The sequence below is a fragment of the Ursus arctos genome, unplaced genomic scaffold (genome assembly GCF_023065955.2).
Source record: "Ursus arctos isolate Adak ecotype North America unplaced genomic scaffold, UrsArc2.0 scaffold_9, whole genome shotgun sequence".
Classification (NCBI taxonomy): domain Eukaryota; kingdom Metazoa; phylum Chordata; class Mammalia; order Carnivora; family Ursidae; genus Ursus; species Ursus arctos.
Genome location: NW_026623111.1, coordinates 54855584 through 54878859, shown reverse-complemented (window position 1 = coordinate 54878859; position 23276 = coordinate 54855584). Strand labels below are relative to the sequence as shown.

Below are 23276 nucleotides of genomic sequence, written 5' to 3'. Positions count from 1 at the left end.
TCTCTCTCTCTCTAAAAAAAATAAAATAATAATAATAATTATATGAAAGTGCTCTCTCTCTTGCTCCTTCTCTCTCTCTCTCTCTCTCTCAAAATATCTTATGGTACTTTACTCACCCTTCTTCTTGTGATGATATGAGAAGAGAAAACGCCCAGGAGGCACCATGACTTAGAGTTAGGCCGCCATTGGCCTTCTGACGGACGATTCGTCGGAAGAAGGATCACCTGCTGCCCGACGTCAGTAACGAAACTGCTGAAAGCGAAACTGCAGATAAGGGTTTTCAAGCGTCTTTGTCAACAGGTGTCCCCAATATTATGATGTTGGTGGTCATCTTGATAATAACAATGATACTGGCTGGTAGTCGGGGGGGGGGTGGGAGTTCGTCAAAGGTTTGGATATTTTCTGTGCCTACTTTACAGCCTCTCCACCCACCTGTCTTTCCAGCCATGGAGGAGGCCATGAACGTCACACAGGTGAGCCCCGCTAACCCCTCACCTCAAGGCCACCACATTCTCTGGTATTCCCCTCACTCTCGCATGGCACACCCACGTGTGCACAATTTGGAAGTGAGAGAATTAACGGACAAGTCTTAATCAGTGGGAAGTAGAAGCGAGTAGGTAATTCTTCCTCTCTTTTGTCCTCCCAAAAGAAGATTCTGAGGAACATTCATTCTACATGGCTTTTCAGAGGGTCCCAACAAGACTGAGCCCCAGTTGCCCAAGGTGGTGCAGACTCAGTAACATAGTCCTATGTTGGCTTTCTCGCCTTCTTTACTAGTCCCGGTCACCCACTCCTGTTCCCTCGGATCATTTCCCAAATAAACTACCTTGTTTCAGGCTTAGATTTTTGGAGAAGGCTAGACTAAGATAATAACTCTGAAAAATACTTTCTTAAAAGAAAGAGTTATTTGGCACATTTTCTCTTCAACTCTTCCTAACATCGCAGTTATTCACAACTTTTCCTGAGATAAATCAAAATTACAAATGTAGTTGTCAGAATTCAACAATAGGTATGTGTACAAAGCTAAATTTTGTCCCTCCAAAATTCATACTGAAGCCTCTCTACTTCCAGAACCTCAGAATGTGACCATATTTGTAGATAGGGCCTTTAAAGAGAAGATTAAGTAAAAATGAGGCCATAGTCTGAGCTGTAATCCAGTGTAGGGTCCCTAAGGTAAGGACTGAGAGAGAAGGTGGCCATCTGCAAGCCAAGGAAAGAGGCTTTAGAAGAAACCAAGACCTGCCAACACCTCGATCTTAGACTTCCAGGCCCCAGATGGTGCAAACAAATAAATTTCTGTTGTTTAAGCCATTCAACCTATGGTATTTTTTTATGGTAGTACTAGCAAACTAATTCAGTATGTTATCAGAAAATAGCAATTTTTTTTAACCCCTTACTAGTATAGGACCTACCTACCAATCCATCAAGAGAGAATTATTTTAGAAAAGTACAGAGATTTAATATTCATAATGATACTGCTGAGTCATTGAAAAAATGTACAGTTATTTCTAGAATTCTCTCTATATGGTACCAATATATTTTCTAAGGGTTTGGAGTTTAATGATACAAAACTTCTCTTATCTGGGACTACAACTTATCAGAAATGAAACATTTCCATATATTGCTATATAAATAATACATCTCTACCATGGCAGACTTTTCTAGCTTTCAGGTTTGGAAGGAGTATTCTTTTCTCATGTTGCCATAGAGAGAACCATGACTGGACATTATACTAAACACTGATAAAACCTGGAAATGTTTACAGATCGTGGGAAGTGTTTCAGATTGTGGAATGAAGAGTGAAGGTGAATTACATCGAGTTGTTTTCTGTATTGATTTAATGCCTTGTTACTTTTTCTGGATCATGGAGAGTTCCCAGAACACTCTGCTGTCCTTTTTACTTTTTGTTTGATCGACACTAACCAATTGTGCGTGTGGATCGGCCATTGTTCCTCCTGCAGGAGGGAGAGACCTGGAAAAGATAAGAAAGCAGGTGAGGCCAGTGTGGTGAGGGCTGGGAGCTCTGTCAAAATGAACGAAAGGCAAGACACTCTCTAAGGGGAGAAAACTATTTCAATTCTTTCTCCCACAACCCACAGTTAAAATTCAGCCTAGAGGGATCACTGGAAAACATTAAAGAGCCATGATTAATATAATATGCAGAAATTTTATCTGAAATTGTTAGGAGGCTGGGACACAGAAAAACGAACGTCTCGAAGTATGCAACTGCGGCCTGAGAGCAGCACATCACTGTCTACATTTTTCAAAACGCCAGCCTTCAATTCCTGCAAGAGTCACAATATATATTTTCTAAAACAACAATAACAACAACAACAAAATATTTCTAAGTTTGAGTGTATTAGCTAAAACTGATTTAGTTAAATGAAGTTGTCTACCACGGAAACATACTACTGTGGAATTCTGTGACAGAAGGCAGAAAAGTGACTTGAGCAGAAGTGATATGATGTGCCCTGGAGAAGTACACTTCACCTGGAAAGCGTGTGCGAAGATACACAAGCCCATTGTCTATGTCATCCCGAAAAGGACAGTCGCAGAAGACATACTACTTCTCCCAAGGGAGCATTGAATTTTTTTTACCTCTTCCAGAATGAAGACTGAAAGGCTTTTTGATATCCCACTATTTAATGTTTGATGTGTTTATAAAAATTGAGGGGCCATTCTTTAAAGAGCACATGAGAATGTAAATTACTCTAGGCTCCTTTGGTTTGAACCATGTGTAATGTGAAATAATTACATCATTTACTCCAAAACAGTAATGAGATTACTGGTTAGTCATTAGTCAGGTGCTGGATCACTTTCATTGATCATCAATTTTTACGCTCAGTTGAGAGATTTACTCAAATGGCATATTTAGCTACCACAGATAAAGAAGAAATTTAAGCCATCTACCGAAAAAGAGGTGGTCATTAGGGCTTATCCAAATCTCTAAGGTGATAGGAGGAAAGTAACCTCACGCTGAGTTCAGTAATAACCAGCCTTCAGGTCTAAGCTTCAAAGACTACTCTGAAATACAGATGTGTTCCTTCTCACCACAGTCTGCGTTTCCTTGTTTATCCCACCAGTGAACAGACCATTTCCTTCCTTTATCCTTTTTTGCTTTCAGGCTTTCTTCCTTGCATTAGGAAGGAGCGTAAGCCCTGGGCTGTACTTTATATTACAGATGGTCTGGCAGTAGGATGAAGTAGACAGAACTGGGGGAGAGGCTCTGAGACCTACACCTGAAACAAAACAGAAGCTCTGGGAGGAAGGAAGAAAAGCCTATCTGGAGAATTCAGACACATATTCCAGACACATAGAGACCAGGGTCTATACAGTAAAAAGTTCTGGAATGGTTGGTGTATACTAATAAATAGGCAATGTAATGCACAAATGGTGCTTCAACAGGGCAGTACTTACTTATTACTAAAAACAAAACAAAACAAAACTTGGACTTTCCCTAAATCCGTACAGAACAAGAAAAAGAAACACTAATACAATTTCCCTAGAAAGAAGCATCTACACAAATTCTGGATGATCTATGACAGCAACCCAGCAATATATTTACTACTATTGCTCTCAGGGAATGTGGAGGTGCCTTTCCTTGGCCACTCATGGATTTGTGAGCATGTGTGGCCTGGTGGAAACAGACACTGAATTTAGACACACATGCTGCCCACTCACTCGCATGTGGTCTTGGCAAGGTGCTTAACCGCCCTGAGAAGTAGTTCGTATCATCTACAAAGTGTGAAGACGAAGAATATCCACTAGGGCTGTCTTCCAAGGGGCTAATCACATTTGTACCTTGTTCCGAAATCAAGTAAAAATGCACTTAAAGCACATAGTTTAGGAAATACTTGATAAATGTTCATTTCTATCTTTTCCTTTTCCTCCCACCATACTAGTCTCCCTGGTGAGAGTGACTCGTGGCATAAGGAACAGAGGCGATGGGTTCATGGACACGGCTCAGGCAAGGGTGCTCGAACTGCTGGACTATTCGACTGCCTGCTGAGCAGGAGAGGAGCCAGTGCGGGGGCGGCAGGGGGGATTTGTTTCTCCCCCTCAGCACATTCTCCACAAGAGGCACATTGCTAGCAATTTTGTGAAAGGATGTTGGCATGAAAGGATGAGAAAGAGTAAAGCACAGTACCAGACCCCCAAATGGGAACGAGAAGGCAGTCAAGGAGCTGTCTCACTGACATCCTGCCTTTCCCCTGCCATCGTGGGGCAGACGAGGTCCCTGAGGCTCGACCACACCCAGGCTGGCTCCTCCAGAATAATGGTAGATCCGGAAACTCTTTCAAGGCAAAGTTACCCAAAACTAATTTTAAAATTCTAGCCCCCATTCCTTCTTTTTCAGACTAGAGTAACAAGATGAACCTTTATGGCAGACCACAGGAAAATACACAGGAAAAATGTAGACAGGTGCTAACTTTCCTGCTCTGATGCAACCCTTTTGGTTGTGATTTCACATCTTTAAATATCTTGTTCAGTGCCATAGCAGATCTCCCCAGATCACTGAGTGATTTTTCTTGAGAATACTCCAGATGATTGCATCACAAGGCATTGTCGTAATGTGCTTCAACACGAAATGGGGAGTGGAGAGGGGGAAATGATTCAGAAGACAGGTCTGGAGCATAATTAGACAAACCCTGCAGTCTTCAGCTCTCTCTCAGCAGCAGACTTGGGAGGCTAAGTTTCCACAATATTTGTAGGGAAACAAATGCTCTATAGCCACAGGCTTATGCTGTTCTTGTAATGATTTCATCCACATCTCAGCCCCTCCTGAAGACTTGAGAGGATTATGAATTTCAGGACAGACACACATAGCAGAGGGGTAGACTGTAGAAACCAAGAGCTCGGGAGCAGCGGGGCAGATGGTGACCTCGAGTAAACACTTATGGCTTGACCTGGTTTATTTCCAGTTGTAAAAGCCAGAGCTCCAAACTTCCATACGAGTTTATGAAGATGAGTTGGGTATCACTTGTTCAACTTTCTAACCATCCCCACCTTTTTCTTTAGTCTTACTCTGTCTATACTCCTCCATTTACCCCTCTTTCCCTCCATCCTACGATGAGGTTGAAACTACACTGCAAGGCTCAAGAAACAAAAACCCTACATTTCAAGATGAGATAAACCCTATTCAGACCCTCCGAGCCTCCTTACTCTCCATAGACCTGATGTGAAGGGTAGACTGGGAACAATTCTAGCTCAAAGCATAATATTATTTTCTTTACACATTAGGTCAAGTTATAGAAACTGGACCATCCCCAGAGAAAATACCGAAGTATAGACCCACTAAGATTAAAAGGAATGTCTATTTATTTGAAAGATGGCTATAAAGCGTAGAAATATGAAATTACTTAAATTTTGGCAAGCACAATAACTTAAACAGAAACATCAAGGAATAGTTGAGTTTAATTTTTTTTAAAAAACAGCAGAATTAGTTTACACTTGAGCAGAGATTTACTTAAGCAGCTTATCTAAAATCCGGGTAAATAGTCTACTTCATGGAGAGCCACCATACCCGCTGCTCCTTTTTTGCAAGTCCACATTTTCCCAAGAAGAAGTGGGTTGGTTGAAGCAGGAAGTAAAATGCAGGGGTTGGCAAATTTTCTGTAAAGTTCCAGATGTAAATATTTTAGGTTTTGTAGGCCACACATAGGGTTTCTGTTCTCTGTAGCAACCACTCGCCTCTGTAATTGCTGCTTGGAAGTGGCTATAGGCGATATGTAAACAAATGGGTGTGGTCATTCGCCATTTCGACTGAAGTCTAAGTTTCTTAAACTTTTCACATGTCACAAAATATTAGTCTTCCTCGAATTTTTTTTAATATGTTAAAAGTGTTTTGTATGGCTGACGGGCCACACAAAAACAGGAGGCCCATGGTCTGTAATGGTCAACCCAGCATAATGCAAGGAATATGGGTCATATAGGCAGAAAATATTAGTCTGAATTGGGTAAATCACAAAAACTCTCTAATTTTTTTATATCCACTTCTTGTGAGGAGGAAAAAGTTATACATGTGAAAATAATTTCAAAATATTATGTATTATACACATAATAGTTGTTGGTGACGTTTGTTTATACAGACATTGCCACATATATAAATTGGCTACATAAAACCCCAGAAGCACACAGATCAGCATAGATTGTCAAAAATTGCTACAGCAGTAAATACGTGTATACTTAGGTCATAAGATCTCCATGGTGTCGAAGTTGAGGTATGAATTTGTCTCCAATATTGTTGGCAGCCAAGGTGAAAAGGAAGCATTTGATTCAATTCAACAAATATTTATTTTGTTAGTATCTACTATGAGCCAACTGTTGTTCTAGGTGCTAGGAATACAATAGTTAGAACAAAGTCTTAGCTGTTGTGGCACAAAATAGTCAGATATAAGATATTCTCTTGATATCAGAGAGGACAGCAACTCTTTTAGGGAAGAGAAGCCTTTCTAGGTATGTAGCACTCAAAATAATTTTCCTTGATGCTTCACATAGGCAACCCTGCTATGCTGTGGAGACTTTTGTCTCAGTGACATGCCTATGAAAGTGCGATATTAAATTGTTTCTTGCATCTTTCAATGAAAACTGAGGACAGGACACCAAAGCTTGTCTCGGTAAATGTAACCCCGCAGTAAGCCAACACAGCCTAGGGTCAGTGTATAATTTTCAGCTGATCTAACTTAATCCAAGAATAGAACGTGGATTACTAGATAGAAGCTACATGTCAAAATCTGCACCAGAATGATCTTGGACGCTTCCGAAATATTATAGAATTTTGGACTGCACTAGTGAATCAGAATATCTGAAGGTGGGCCTCGTAATCTGCATTTTGAAAGAGCTCCTTGAGATTTTCTTCTATGCGTCAAATTTTGAGAAACTTTGACTTTTAATAGGATTTTTTTAAGCTGTTTTCATTTTTCAGGGGTTGTGAAATCAATTCGGGCAACAGCATTTTTCATGAGAGATTAAAATAAAATAGGAAGAATGGATTATTAAATATGAAATGGATTACACTATTTAAATATGTATTTAAATAATACAGATGGTAAGCTTAGTATATTTTGCAGAAATTTTTGTTTTTCTGTATTTGTACAGTATAATAAGTCATACACATATATCTTTATTCTCGGCCTCACTCAAAAAATTCTGGAAAACACTGATCAAGAGGTACATACCGAATTCAGATCCTTCAAAAGTGCTCTGAAAATATCAGTCTTCTCTGATCTGAGAACCAAAAGCAAACAGTTGCATGTAGCATTCTCAGGCAAGAATCTAAAGGGCATGTATTCTGTGCTTTTCAAATTAAAGTAGGAGAAAATAAGGTTAAAATCCTTTGGATAGATGTGTTTAAATAAGAACATTGACTGGAAGATGATGGTGCAAAAGATAATGGTGTTTTATAATAATGGTAGTAAAAGTGGAGGAAATTGGGTCTAATGATCTCATAATAAAGTAACCGTGTTTCTTAAATTTTAGTGTGTATCATCAAAGACAACTATGTATTGTTCTTATCTATGCCAGAGGCACCTACGGATATTCATGTTATTACATATAGATATTTATCTTGCGCTTTGGTTCTAAACATATGCTAGTGAAGGAAAACATCAACTATCCTTGGTTTCCCATGAAGTTATTCATGTTTTTAAAAATACATATTGTTAGAGGGCTGAGATGTCCTTGTGGACTAACACTCTGGTAAACCACATACAAGCTCGTTACTAGCAGCAGAAGTCTTCTGGCCATAAAATAGCAACAAATTTCCCCAAGCCACTTTTGTGCTCTCTGTCTATTATTTTCTGTAAAATAATAACTCATCCCAGTTTTATTTATCATATTAGAAGATAATATTGAGACCATTTTGGTGCATTGGCTTCTTTATGATTAATGAACCTAAATTTAATTTCCCATCCAATCCTGTATAGTCAACTCTTAATGAATTCCTTCTCCTCCCAAAACTATGATGCATGTCCCATTATAGCAGGTACTATTTCAGACAGAGCAGATGCTTCCCTCCGTTTCAGTATTTGTAATATGAATGCACATGCATTTCACAAAAAGCATATCTCCCAAAGACTCACAGCGTTCCAGTAAACAGGTGCTAAGTTAGTTCAGAAGTAAAACAACAAAAGCCATGTTTCCCATTTGAACCGATCTTCACGGAAAGCAACTTATTAAACAATCTTTATTACTTGGAACGTGTTCTTGTTCTGTTAACACAGAATTCATAGAAGAGTTTCAGTGTGTTTGTGTACTCTGAAATGTCATGAATTTTGTGTATGTTGATGCACAGATTTCTCTAGGGAGTGGACTCATAGCTTTCAGCAGCTTCTTGAAGGCGTCCATGGCAAACAAAAACATCACAAAACAAACTTGCACCACTTTTAAGCCAGTCTTGACTCTTTCATTCTGTAATTTAAACCCTGGATCTTCTCTATCTGTCTTCAGATAAGATCGAACACAGTTTTTTTTTCCTTGTATGTGTATAATTTATTCTTGAAGGCTTTCATTAGGTAACACCTGACAGTCTCTTCTCTAAAAGAGAGACAGACAAAACTTCCTTGGAAAGAATAACAGTTGAGAGGAATGGTTTTAAAGGAAGGAAAAAGGCCAAAGTCTAACTCTCTTTAGAGATGCTAATGTCCACTTTGGAGCAGTAAAATAAGGTGCAAACTTGCTGATAAATAATGTGTAGCTTCTATAGTACTAAGTGGAATCACAACGGAATGTCAATCCAGGTAAGTTATTAGGAAAGTACTTTTGTTAAGTCAACATTTCTCTCAAATAGTAGAGGTTAATATTAACATGGTTTCCTAGAAAATGATCCTCTCCTTACCATAAATCACACAACCAATGCACAACAGAGTCCATTCTTGAAATATCTCTTAAAATCTGCAAACAAGGAAGTTTAAATACATAAATTGTAGTAAAAGATACGTGGCGAATTGTGACATGGTGAGATTCTGCATCTTTTGCTCCAAGTAAAGCTGACCTTCCTCCAGGAGGTCATGATAAATTCAGAACGCGATAACCTTGTGTGGGTTTTGATTAAACAATCCTAAAGCTGCAAGAGTAGGTCAGTTTTCTGAATTAATACAAAACCAAAGTATCACTTGTTCAATAGAAGTTTTATCAGACATTGTCAAGGAAATGACCAAAATTTTTAATTAACATGAAATGTTGATTTCAATATGCATGGCAACAGTTAGGAGTGATATTTTAATTTGCTTGTTCTTAAATCATAGAAATTAGTCAATTATTCCTATATTACACCCCAAATGCGTTTGCTGGACAAATCATTCACTGCTTTCTGTGTGTCAGACACTGCCCTGAGTAAGTGGTGGTTCTTAAGGGTTGTGATGGTGAAAAAGAACAGGAATGATTCCTTAACTTAAACATGGATAGAATGGATGGTAAATTAATAAATCACTTTGTCTCCAACGAGCGTGGGTAGTGATTTAGAAATCTTGGTACCACAAGTGAGATGGCAAAAAGCGAATTGTTTTAAACAATAACAACATCCTGTGGGCTTATTAAGTGCCAGATATTATGCTAAGAAATCAAAAGAGCTTACTGTGTGTAAATGGCACAGAAACCCCACAACGTGGGTCTTTGTAATAGGACCCTGGGTCACAAATGACAGAAACTCAACTCCTAAAACCCAATAAAATAAGAATGTAGTTAGAACTCTAACCACTGGTACCAGGTTCTGAAAGAAGTGCTATTAGGTTCTCACTGGGTCTGTCATCTCTGCTCTCTTTGCAAGTCTCCTACACTCTTCTTTCTTGGTCTGTGGATTGATTTCCTCTGGCAGGAAACAAGACCAGTACTAACATTCAAGTTTTACATCTTAAATTTTTAATACGTAAGAAAGGCTATCCTTTCTGAGTCACAATTAATATTCCTGGAAAGGGACACTATTAGTCAAGGTTTATTCAGGTGCCCAACACCAGACCAGCCATGTTCAGTAGGTCATGTCTGTTATATTAAGGTAATAAGATCTTGAAATGTCAATCTTTCTGATTTTACTTTCTTTAATGCACTTTCATCCTTCTCCCAATTGTTCAGAGGAATCCAGAAGATTTAGCATTTTTCTACAAGGAAAATAAAATGAAAAAAAAATTTACATTCATTTATGGATTTGGTTTAATTGGTGTTGGTTGGATTTTGTTTTGCTTTGTTTTTTATGCTTCCTAACCAGCTTCTTGAGACTCAACAGGAAGGCCCTGAAGAAAGTGGGTCAAAGAGTTTATGTGACAAAGATTAAAAAGCCAAAATAGAGGGAAGGAAATGACTCTAACTCCCACACTTGGAAGGAAGAGGGTTGAGGGTTACCTGGGCTGAGAGAGAGAGATGAGGGAATGGTGGAGCCAAGACTTCAGAAGAAGACAGAACCTCCAGACCAGAAGGATCACAGGGGAATTGGGGATAAAAGGGAAAAGTTAGCATGAAAATATGGCCAATCATCATAAAGTGGCCAGCTCTCGGAAGCTGAGTGGAAGCCAAGATCACAGACTATCCTTGTGCTTGCAGAAAAGCCCTGTCCGTGGCTGTCATCACTATTGGGCAGAGACTGGCTGCCATTATCAGCTGCTTCTACTTCAGTGGTGTGTTACCCAGCATCTGAGCATCTATCTGTGCTCATAACTTGGCAAAGCCTCTGTGGACACTCTGTCTCTCATCAGCCCAGGACACACTCAAGTTCCCCAAAACAGAGCATAGGAAATGAGACCCACCAAACACAGCAGTGGTGGAAAAGGGAGAACCCCAGTGCAGGTATTTGCGTGGCTGAAGAGTGGAAAAACTCACCCTTATTTCACCACTTTGGCAATTTCCAGGGTAGTCATGTAGATGACAGGTAGGGAAGGGAAAATTTCAGACAAGGTGCTGGCATGGGTTGCAGGACAGATGAAAACATAACCTCCTAGGATATAAATATTCTTCTTTGACATATGAGGCAACTGATTTTTAAAGTTCAATACTTACCCAAGATCACAGAGCTAGGAAATGCCAAGCCACAATGGAGACTCGGCCGTGGCTCTGAACCGTGATGCAACAGTGCTTCAACATTCAGATCTTTGTGGCAGCTTGTTTAATAAATAAAAATGTGCAAGAGGTATTTGTGGAAATTTCTGGAATCAAAATTCTAACTTCTGGCACCATAGGAATCATATAGCGATCTGAGCAGCCATAGAAACAGATGGTTCTAAGATAATGTATACAGTATTGGGAGAAAGGTTTTTTGGTTTCGTTTTTGTTTTTTGAAGAAAAATATAGTTATCTCTAGCCATTATTTTTCTCGATCTGTGTATCTTGAACTCAAATTGGGGTCTGAGGTTATCTTTTGTGGCTATTTTATACACATATATTTTAATGAAAAATTAGTATGTGTGTAGTATGGATCATTTGGCCCATTTAAGTGACATTTTTCAAGGGACAGAGGGATCCAAAAGCCATAGAAAACACATGACTTGAAATCCATATGCATCTTTAGGAACTTTTTAAAAATCTTAAATAAAATTCGTGGTAATTATAGAAAAATCAAGTGTGAATTATTATGCTTCTAAATAATCATTTTCATAGTTTTGTAGTATTGTGTCATTTGAATACGCCAGATATGTACTAAATGGCAAGTTAGAGAAACTGAATTCAAGTTAACTTGAGGAATTAATAGAAATTTTGTCTCATGTAGCTATAAAAGATATTGCAAATATATCGTCAATCTCTCCCTCTCTCCATCCATCCATCTCTCATCTTTCCCAGTCTCTGCTGGCCCTCATTCTCTCCTATGACATATGCATGGAGAATGAGAATCTAGAAGTTCTGAGTTTATGACATTACAGCTATTTCTACTCAAGAGCAAAGAAAGAACTTTTCTCTAGCTTTCAAATATCAAATTCCTTAAAAAAAAAAAAACTTGATTAATCCTAAATGGGCCACAAGTCCTCCCTTTGATCATACTGGCAACAAAGGAATTAAGTACCAAGATTGGCTATTTCTCATTTATGTGTCTACCCTTTTCTTTGGAGTGTTGCTAATGTCAGCACCACCAGAGTCAATGTTGGGTAAGGAATAAGAGCAATGAGTGGGCTGGGGCCAGCTCTAGCTCGCTGGGCGTTGACTGTAATCATCTCTTCCCAACTCTAGATGCAATGGTAGGAGTTTTTACATAATAGAAATCAGCATACACTGCAATCCAATACTGTTTTTTGTTTTCCTGAAAGCAAGTTGTTAAATATTTTCCAGAAACTCCTGCATGGGAGCATTTCCCCCACAGGGCTAGGCTTAGGTAGACAAAGGGCACAGAGGACAGACAGGCTATCAGACCCAGTTATTCTCTCTGAGTGCAACCAGTAAGGAGTATCTGTAAAACCAGCAGATATATTAACTTTTGCAATGGTTTTTATGAACAGAATTCTGGGATTAAAGCGGTCTTTTAACTACAACGATTATACATTAGCTATCCTGTGACAAGAAAATGAAAAGCTTTAAAGGTTAAAAAAAAAAAAAAAGGAGGTCTTTTAAGACTTCCACCTGTTTTCAGACTACTCCAAGTAGAGTTTTGGAATTGTTTTTTTACATGGCATTTACTCACTTCACAAGTGTTGAAATAGAGGAAAATATTAACACGTTCCAAGAAAAGAAAAAAAATATCATCTACATTCAGATAATTCTGTAAAAACATGACCTGTATACCATGGCATTTCATTTGGAGTAAATTCCACCTCAGCCTTTCCTCAGGTCATTTACGGAAAAATAACCCTGTGGTTGAGTCTGTCTTTGCCAAGGAAAATATCATACCCTGATGCCTGCCACCCATGTTAAATAAAGATACATTTTGATAAATACTTTGAAAACTTTTTTCAAATACTCACACGCTATACAACAGCCATTATTTCACAGATATTGGAACACTATCCACGTCCCCATCTCTGGTTTCATCTTAATGCAAGAGCAAAAGCGAGCAAACTTCCGTGACTCTCTCTCAATGCTGATTTTTCTAAGATTTGTGGACGTTCCTTGTAAAATGACTCATGATCATGGGCTAGGCTGCCTAACTGAGTGCCTTTTTCTTAGTCAGATCATGCACAGTGCCTCCTGTTTTTGTGTCAAAAGAGGATTTTTTTTTCTACCAAAGAGAAACTCTTTTTGTTAAATTTAGCCGAACTACATTTATTGAGCAAGTGACAACAATAGCTATGCAATAATTTATCATATTAACACATTTGAGCATATCGAGCATATTGAACATTTACTAACTTGCTTGGTAGGCATTATGCTACCAAGCACTTCACTTTCCCCACCCAATTGAATCCATACAATAGCCCTAGGAGACAGGAAATCTTATCCCCATTGAACATATGAGAACGTGAAGCAGAAAGAAGATAACTAGCTCTCTCAAGGTCACACAAACATTGAATGGCATTGCCAGGAGTCAAACTCTGATATGACACCAAATTCCATGCCCTCAACTGTCTGAGTCTGTTAGCTGCCATATCATGGACTAAGGAACTTCCTGTATCTAGTTCCCACTCAGTTCCAATGCACAATGTTTCTGGGATGCAAGTTTTGTTAGTTATCATCACAGATGATCATAGCAGGGCTCGAAGAGTTTAGGAAACGTCCAAATTTCCAAAGCCGCAGGCAATGATTGTCTGCAGTGGATTTCAGATCCGAGCCTAACTCCTTGTCCAGAGCTTTTACTCCGACTGTGCACTTCTCAGCAGAGTCAAGGGATTTAAATGTGTTATAAGTTATTTGAAAATTTCAAGAAAACAGCCTTAAATGATTAATGTATCAGTGTTTGCTATATTAAAAACATGCCATTTATTCAGAGTCCCAATTCTAGTACAGTTGAGGGTAACAATAGAGAGTAAGTGCTGGAGTAAATCACAGACTCCCAGCAATTTTCTGGGAAGAAAATATCAGAGGGGCAATCTATGCTATAGAAGAAGGAGAGATGGATCAACGTCAGCCAGTAGAAATAGAGTTGATTACTAAATCCAGGAGGCACAATGCCAGCCGGCCAGAACTCAGGGAGAGAGAAAGAAAACAGAGAACTCAGGCAGAATCATCTTACCCTTTAATCATGACAGAGCAGCCAAGAACAAACCAAGCCGATTTAAATGTCCATCAGAACTGCGCTGCACACGTCCAACTCTGAGTCACTCCAGCCCTAGTACCAACTCTTAACGTGATGGCTTCGTAATGAGAAAACCACATGCAAATGAAGTAAACGGTGGTTAAGGGCAGTCATAGACCTGTATTGCCTCGAGTTGGGGGTAGTTGTGGCAGGCTTAGGGGGATGGTTTGCAATTTAGAACAAGAATGATTATCATGAAATGACAAACCGTGACACCTATGAGAGTTACCTGTGCACTCTGAGTCCTGGCACCTTGTCACTTCTCAAGTGGACTCCAAGTCGGGAGTAATAAACTGTGTAGATTTCCCCCATTGTCTTACCACACCTGATCACTGATGCTTGGAAGGGAACCCTAGAATCAGAAACGATGGGCTGGAATGAATAACTGGAAAAGTATACCATGTTTCTTTTAGCAGAATCAACACGGAGACACCAGTTCTCAAGCTGCTGGGAAAAGTGAAAGCAGTCCCTTCTTTTGAGGTGAGGAGCACACAGAGAGCCAACAACGTGATCACCTTGAACCACTTCAAAATCTTGAAATTAAGGGAAACTTAAAGCAAAGTCCCTAATAAAACAAAGGTAACTGATTAATAGAGTCCCTGAACATAGGTTGGAAGGGGTTCAGTTATAAGAAAATGCCCTTTCTCAGTAAGAATTCTAACAAATCAGACAGAGAGTATGGTAATTAGGAAGGTGGGGATGAGGAGTATTATGGGAGAAGGTCTTTGGGAAGGTGGGCAAGGTTGAGGCCTCTAACAGTGGCAGCAGGCTTAGAGATAGTCCAGGAAATTGTCAAGGTATGTATGTATGTATGTATGTATGTATGTATGTATGTATGTATGTATGTATTTTTAGGGGGAGAGAGTGCGAGAGCATGTGCTAGTGGGGAGGGGCAGAAGGAGAGGGAGAGAGAATTTCAAGCAGGCTCCACACCCAGCTCGGGGCTCCATCTCACCACCCTGAGATCATGACCTGAGCTGAAATCAAGAGTTGGTTGCTTAACTGACTGAGCCACTCAGGCGGCCCCTCAAGGTCTATATTTAGATGGCCATATACACTAGCATACTTGGGAACTAGGGAATCGGGAACTTGTGTTTGCCTTCTGGAATCATAAGCAAAGACAGAAAGCTTTCCTAGCCGCCTTTAGGTCAGATGAAGTGTATCACTTAGAGCAAAGGTAATATCCATTACCGCACTGTGTACTCAGGTCTATCTTCCCCCGGGAGACTGTGAGCCCCTCACAGACAGGGAGTCTCCTCACACAGCAAATGCCAAACAAATATTGGACAGAACAAGTGAGAAGTATTAAAGTCTACGTGTATTGCCCCAACTAATCTTGAAATTGTCTACCACAGGAGAGAAATGACAAGTCTCTAGCTTCTGTGCAGACATTCCTTTCCCTTTTAAACCCAAACTAACTCAAAGTCTGGTAATTCTACCTTTTAAATGATTTCTTTCTGAGGGAAACTACTGCTTGTTGGAGCTACTCAGTTTGTTGCTGCCTCATTTATCTTGTTCTTAGCTCTAGATCTGCAGCCAACGTCCTGTGGGGTGGGCGCCACTCCACACAAAATGAGTGGGAGCAGAATGGCTCAAGCTGCCCTTAGCTGAAGTGTGAAGTAATTGAAATGTGAGTTTGCCTCCCTCCCACCTCATCTCTCAGCAGCCTAGACCAGGAAGACACTTTGTATTTTCTTGGAACTATGCCACTCACGTAAGTCTGGCTATTATAGTTTAAATCCATCCTTCTATTTCCTAATATCCCTGCTGGGGGGGGGGGTGTGTGAGGGGTTAGGGTTAGATTAGGGGTAGGGGCAGTTTAGTGTTAGGGTTTGGGTTAGGTTAGGGTTAGAGGTAAGGAGCGTTGAACTCCGGCAAACAGGAAGACAGAATGTGAACACTTGTGCACCCGATTTTGAGGTCTACACACTGTCCAGAAAAGGAAAATGAGGGAGATTAGGAGTTATCTAAATGGAAGTTAGAAGACAAAATCATCATTTGTTACTTACCATATGCGCCATTCTGCGTGAGAAAGCAGCAGTTCGTACTTCATGCCTGTCTCCGCTTTGTACTGCAGCTGGGAAGTCTTGTCTGATTTTGTTTCTGACACGATTTACTTTCTCCTTGTCATTCTCTCCAGTCTCTGCTGGCTGCTGAGAGCCCACGTGTGCTCATGATTAATGGCCAGAATCCTGCTCAAACTTTTTGGATTGAATATCATTTTCCCCTCCCCGGCCACTTTAATAGTTGTTCGATTAATGTAATCATTTATGTTTCTTAATCCTCATTTTTGGAATGAGGGATAATAATAGTATTTTATGGTGGTGTGGTGAGGACGAAAGGAGTTGGAATGTGGAAAATACTTGGAGGAGTGCCTGGCACACAGTAAATAGTATATAGGTCTGTGCTCTTATTATTCTTCATCACATTCATAAACGGCCTATTTATTCATTTGTTTATATATTTAAGAATACTTAATATATGATCTTCCTTCCTAACATATTGAGTGTACCATACAGCCTCATTATCTACAGGCACCATGTTGTTCATCGGATCTCTAGAGCTAATTCATCTTGCCTAACTGAAAGTTTACCCCTCTTTCCCCAGCCTCTGGCAACTCCCATTTTATTCTTTGCTTCTAGAAGTTTGACTGTTTTTAGATACCTCATATAAGTGGAATTTTGCAGTATTTGTCCTTCTGTGACTGGTTTATTTCTCTTACCATAATGTTCTCAAAGTTCTTCCATGTTGCCTCATAGTGCAGGATTTCCTTCTTTTTTAAGGCTGGTAATATTCCATTGTATATATACCATATTTTCTTTATCCATTCATCTGTTGATAGACATTCAGGTTGTTTTCATATCTTGGTTATTGAGAATAATACTTCACTGAACATGAGAGCACTTATATCTCTTTAAGATCTTGATTTCAATTCTTTGGGTAAATACCCATACGTGAGATTCCTGGACCATCTAGTAGTTTTAGTTTTGGAGGAAACTCCATACTGTTTTTCATAGATGCACCATTCTGCATTCCCACCAACAGTGTATAATAGTGTCCAATTTTTTCACATTCTTGTGAACAGTTGGTGTCTCTTGTTTTTCTTTTTTTTTTTTATAATGGCCATACTAATAGTTGTGAGGTGATAGCTCATCGTGGTTTTTATTTGCATTTTTCTGATAATTAGTGATTTTGAACATCTTTTCATATAACCATTGGCCATTTGTAGGTCTTCTTTGGATAAATGTCTATTCAAGTCTTTGGCTCATTTGTTAAATTTAGTTATTAGATTTTTCTTTGCTATTGAGTTATTGGAGTTCCTTATGTATTTTAGAAACTAACCCCTTATTAGAGACTTTAAAAAAAATTGTTTCCATTCTGTAGGTTGCCTTTTTGCTCTGTTATTTCCTTTGACTCACAAAAGCCTTTTAATTTGACGTAGTCCCAGTTGTCTAATTTTGCTTTTTTGTTGCCCATGCTTTTGGTGTCATATCCATGAAATTATTGTCAAGACCTATGTCATGAAGATTTTCCTGTATGTTTCTTCTAGGCGTTTTACAGTTTCAGGTCTTACATTTAAGTCTTTAATCCACCTTGAGTTTATTTTTATGTGTGGTGGAAGACAAGGGTCCATTTTTGTTCTTTTACCCACAGATATCCAGTTTTCTCAACACCTTTTGTGGAAGGGACTATTGTTTCCCCATTGTGTATTCTTGGCTCCCTTGTTGAAGATGAGTTAACTGTAAATGTGTGAATTTATTTCTAGTCTCTCTATTCTGTTCCATTGGTCTATGGGTATATCTTTATGCTGGTACTTATTTTTCAATTACTATAACTTTATAAAATATTTTGAAATGGAAAATGTGATGTCTTCAGATTTGTTCTTTAAAAAAAAAAAGTTTTGACTATTCAGGCCTTTTGTGGCACCATATTAATTTTATTTATTTTTTTAAAGATTTTATTTATTTACTTGAGAGAGAAAGCAAAGAGGGAGAAAGCACGAGTGGTGGGGAGGGGCATAGAGAGAGGGAGAAGCAGACTCCTCTATGAGCAGGCAGCCCAACAGCAGGGCTTAATCCCAAGACCCTGAGATCATGACCTGAGCCAAAGGCAGACGCTTAACTGATTGAGCCACCCAGGTGCCCCCATATGAATTTTAGAAAAGTTTTTTTCTATTCCTGTAACAAAATGATATTGAGGTTTTGATAGAGGTTGCGTTGAATCTGTAAATTACTCTGGGTAGTGTGAATGTTTAAACAATATCGAGTCTTCTATTCCATGAACATGGAATATATTTCCATTTGTTTGTGTTTCATTTAATTTCTTTCATCACTGATCTGTAGTTTTCTGTGTGCAGATATTTTACCTCCTTGGTTAAGTTTATTCATAAGCATTTTATTCTTTTTGATACTATTGTAAATGAAAGTGTTTTCCTAATTTCCTTTTCAGATAGTTCATTATTAGTGTATAGAAACACAACTTATTTTTGAGTGTTGATTTTATATCCTGCAACTTTACTGAATTCATTTATTAGTCCTAGAAGTTTTGGGGTAGAGTCATATAGTCTTTTTCTATATGCAAGATGATGTCATCTGCAAACAGTCATTTTATTTCTTCCTTTCCAATTTGGATGCATTTTATTCATTTTCCTCACCTAACGGCCCTGGCTAGGTTCTCCATACTATGTTGAATAAAAGTGGCAAGAGTGGGCATACTTGCCCTGTTGTGCTTAACCAAGGAACCACAAGCAGATATGGGACAGGGAGATAAGCAGGACTCATCTCTCCTGAGATTGTAATAGTGATTCTCGCATTGTCTGTGAAGATGAAGAGAAGCTTGTCAACAGAGTGGAAAGGGAATTTCTCTCAGTATAGATGTTCTGTGTACAAATCATATCTCTACAGGTCTTTCTCCATGGTTTGAGATGGTTTCTCAAATCATGTTGACATAATATTTGTGAACTTAATTAAGTATACTTAATTCAGTATATCATTTGCACTGAGAACACAAATAATATAGACTCTATAACAAAGAATTTATCCCTAAAATATTAAAAGAAGCTACCTCTGAGGTAGTTTGAATTGTAAATAATGGTGAATGTAACCCAATGATGTAGCACAGGACAAAATTTACTGTGGACTGTAAATAACTTCTAGAACTTTTTTGCTATAATTACAATCTAAAAAAATGCAAGAAACCAAATACAAAGGAAACAGTAAAAGAAATACCAAATGAGAAAATGTCCCATTAGAATAGGTCTCTACTAGTGAATCTATGTTTTTCAAAGGATTTTCCCATTTCATCTCAATTGTTGAATTTGTTGGCATAAAACTGTTCTGAATATCCTTGTCTATTGAAACTGGGGATAACCTCTGTTTCATTCCTGATATTGCTGACTCACTCTTCTATTTTTCACGAGTGGTCTAGCCTCAGGAATGATCAGTTTGATCTTTTCAGAGAACCAGCTCTAGGTTTTGTTAATTTTCTCCAATGTTTGTCAGTTTCCTATTATATTGTCTCTCATTTTTATTATTTCCTTCTTTCTATTTAGTCAGGGTTTACTCTAGGTTTTTTCTAAGTTTTTGAAGTAAAGTCTTTCAATCATTGATTTCATACCTTTCTTCTGTTCTAAAATAAACACTAAATCAATTGCCTAATCGCTATTAAGACAAGGCATATTAGGTATCAAATATATGATATAAACAATAAGGTTAATATCAAAAATGATGCCAGGGAAAACTTCATAGATGAGGAGGTAGCATTTGATATGGGCTTTGGTTAAAAGGTCAACTAGAAGGGAAAGATTTGGAGGCAGAAAGAATGATTCCAGGGCACAGACTGTTGGGTGAGGGGAAGGGGCATGCAGAGGAGTGGAGGGAGACACTATTAAAGAAACAGTTTATAATATTCCCAGGAGTATTTGTGTTTTAAAGAAGATTGTTAATCCTGGAAAGTTAGACAATGTCATACCTGGATTGAAGAGAAATTTTAAAGCATCAGAACCCACAAGTCATATCACATAGGTCGACTTCTATTTGACCAACTCTAAGATGTGTATTCACCCTTGACTTACATTGAAAAGTGAGTCTCTGACTGAAGCAAGGGAAACAATATTCATTGGTAGATAAGTGCAGTAATGAAAGCAAGTGCAAATCTAACAGGGGGATCCTTTTTATTTCTTTCCCTCCAGACTGGAAGCTCTATGAGAGTAAGGACAGCAGCCATTTTATCCATCAATTTTATTAAGCATATGGCACACTATCTAGCAAGAGTCTATACTTAATAACTGAATCTGAATATACTGTGAATAAATAAATTCCCATTGTGTAGCTTCTTTAGAGCTACGGGGTTTCTTTAAGATTTTTTTTTTTTTTGAGAGAGCGAGCGCAAGCACGAGTGGGGGGAGGGGCAGAGGGAGAGACAGAATCCCAAGCAGACTCCCTGCTGAGCTCATCGCCCAATGTGGGGCTTGATCTCAAGACCATGGGATCATGACCTGAGCTGAAATCAAGAGTCAGACACTCAACCAACTGAGCCACACAGGCGCCCCTTGGGTTACAGGGTTGTTGTTGTTGTTTGTTTTTTTTTATCATACTGTTTTATCATTTGCAATTTTTCCCATGATGTATTAAAATACAAATGAATTTAAAAGTTTTTAAACTTTGAATTTAAAAATAATGACAACTTTCTGCCATCTCTCCAAATAATTGGAGTCAGCCAGAACCACAAAGTCAGGGTTGGAAAATCACTGCTGCAGGTGGTTATGCCAAAGGGATTCAAATACTCTCTTAAAACACTTCTTTTTTTAACCTTCCAAGTGAAGGTTTTGTTAACTTTGTGAAAGCTGTGCATGTGAACAGAGGTACTCTGGAAAAACAACAGCTGATCAATACTGGCCAAAGAACAAAGGGGTTCTGACCTGAGTGATTGCCACGTTTGGCTACTGCGTATCAGTCACAGGTGACAGCAGCTACTGCTCTGCTGTGACAGAGAAGAGCTATACTGATTTCCGTTAGACATGCTTCTGCTAAAATAGATTAATTCTTAGTCATCAGAATCTGATTTGGGCTCAAGCTTAGCAGGCTAATTTTCAGCCTATGGGAATAAAGTCACGGTAATTTTCTGATCATTTAATGGAAAAGAAGCCAGCAAAGATAAAAGAAAAACACCACCGAGAGACTACCAATGTCAAATATTTCCTACATCTCTGGCCCATTAACCATCATCTGATTGGGGTTTACTTTTAAAGGGAGAATTCCCCTAATAATTGTTCTCATGGTGTCTAGTTTACTACTTGGGAAAATGTCACTGGAACAGGCTAATCAAACCTTTGCTTTTCATCACAGTCTAGCTCCGGTTGCTATAGTTGCCTACAATTTGATACAACGGTTTTGGGCTATATTCCACTTCCAAAGAAATATAGGGTGTTTTGGAGCAAACAGTAAACAGAAAGGAATATTCCAGTGGGAACTTGGTTTTTAAGGAAATCATAATTGGTGGCTTTTCTTCACTTTCTCTCATTGAAATGGTTGCGCTTACTCCATAACCAACTTGGCTCAAACACACATGTACGTATTAAATGCAGGCATGCCTTCCAGAGGCATTTTGCCAGATACTGAACACAATGTGATGAGGAATAGCTCCTGGTCCTTGCCCTTGAGATCGCCGAGAGCCTGGGGGAGACAGTGTGAGATGTGCTATTAAAGGAGGGGAGTACAAGGTGCAATGGAATCCCTGAGCCTGGAAAAGTTAGAGGACACATCCCTTAAGCGATTATCATCCTGCTGAGTCGTGAAGCATAAGGAGGACTTTGCCAGGATTATGAACCCTGCAGAACCAGCAGAACGTAGTACCCTCTGGGAACTCCCTTACATGGATCTTCTTTAAATAAACTTTTTCTTTTGGAATGATTTTAGATTTACAAAAAAAAAAAAACCCCCAAAAACAAAAACAAACCCACATAAATACGAAAAAGTTACAAAGATAATACAGTCTCCCCTAATAGTAACATCTTACATGACCATGGTACAGTTATCAGAACTGAGAAATTAACATTGGCATAATACTATTAAGTAAACAACAACCATTAGTCCTATTTTACCATTTTTGCCACAAATATCCTTTTTCTCTTCTAGGATCCAATTCAGGATACACCATGGCATTTAGTTGTCACATCTCATTAGCTTGCTCTACTCTGTGACAGTTTATCAGTTTTTCCTTATTTTCCATGACTGACAATTTTAAAGAGAATTGACCGTGTGTTTTGTAAAACTCCTTCAGCTCAGATTTTTCTGGTGTTTTTTTTCATGATTGAATTGGAATTATGGGTTTGGGGGAAGAACATCACAGAGGTGAATTGTCCTCATTGCATCAAATCAGAGGTACATGGTATCAATCTGACACAGCACCATTGATACTGACCTCCACCACGTGGTTAAGGTCATGTCCACCGAGTATAGCAAAGTTATTATTTTTCTCTTTTTTTATTCTCTTCTTTGCCAAAGAGTCAATAAGTCTACTCCACACTCAAGGGAAGAGTATCTACACATACCATTTGAATAATTTTGTAAGGAATATTTTTCCTTCTCCTCCATTTACTTACTTAATCATTTATTTATTTCAGTTGGGACAAATATATTTTACTTCGGGTTATTATCCAATACTACAGTATTTACTTTGTTGCTCAAATTGTCCCAGCTTTGGCCATCGGGAGCTCTTTCTGGTCATCTCCTGTGTCCTTTTGACAGATGCCCATATTTACATTCTTTTAGCATTTCCTTGCTTTTTTGGCACAAGATGCTACAAGATGACATTGTGTTATCCATGAACCAATCCTAGAATCAACCATTTCCCAGTGAGCCCTGTCTCATTTTAGGGGAGAACAGTATTTATTAACCATGGAAATATACCATCAGCTCTCTTGGTTCTCAGGCAGAAAACTTGGACTGGAACTACATCATTGACATTACTGAGTCTCCAGTTTGTCCACTCACCCTGCAGATCTTGGAACTTGTCAGCCTCCATAATCACGTGAGCCAATTCCTATAATAAATCCCACTTCCTTTTTCTCTCTACATCCTATTGGTCCTATTTCTCTGGGGCACCCTGATACACTGATGAATATAATCGTAGT

At 38.8% G+C, this 23276-nt stretch overlaps 1 long non-coding RNA gene across 1 annotated transcript in view; it reads right to left on the bottom strand.

Moving 5' to 3' along the window:
• The window catches only part of LOC123001638 (uncharacterized), a 28406-nt gene extending 6361 nt beyond the window's left edge, over positions 1 to 22045 (bottom strand). Inside the window, exon 1 of the long non-coding RNA XR_008958401.1 lies at positions 117 to 22045. This is a non-coding gene — a long non-coding RNA (uncharacterized LOC123001638). The remainder of the gene's footprint in view (positions 1 to 116) is intronic.
• Between the last annotated feature and the right edge of the window lie 1231 nt (positions 22046 to 23276).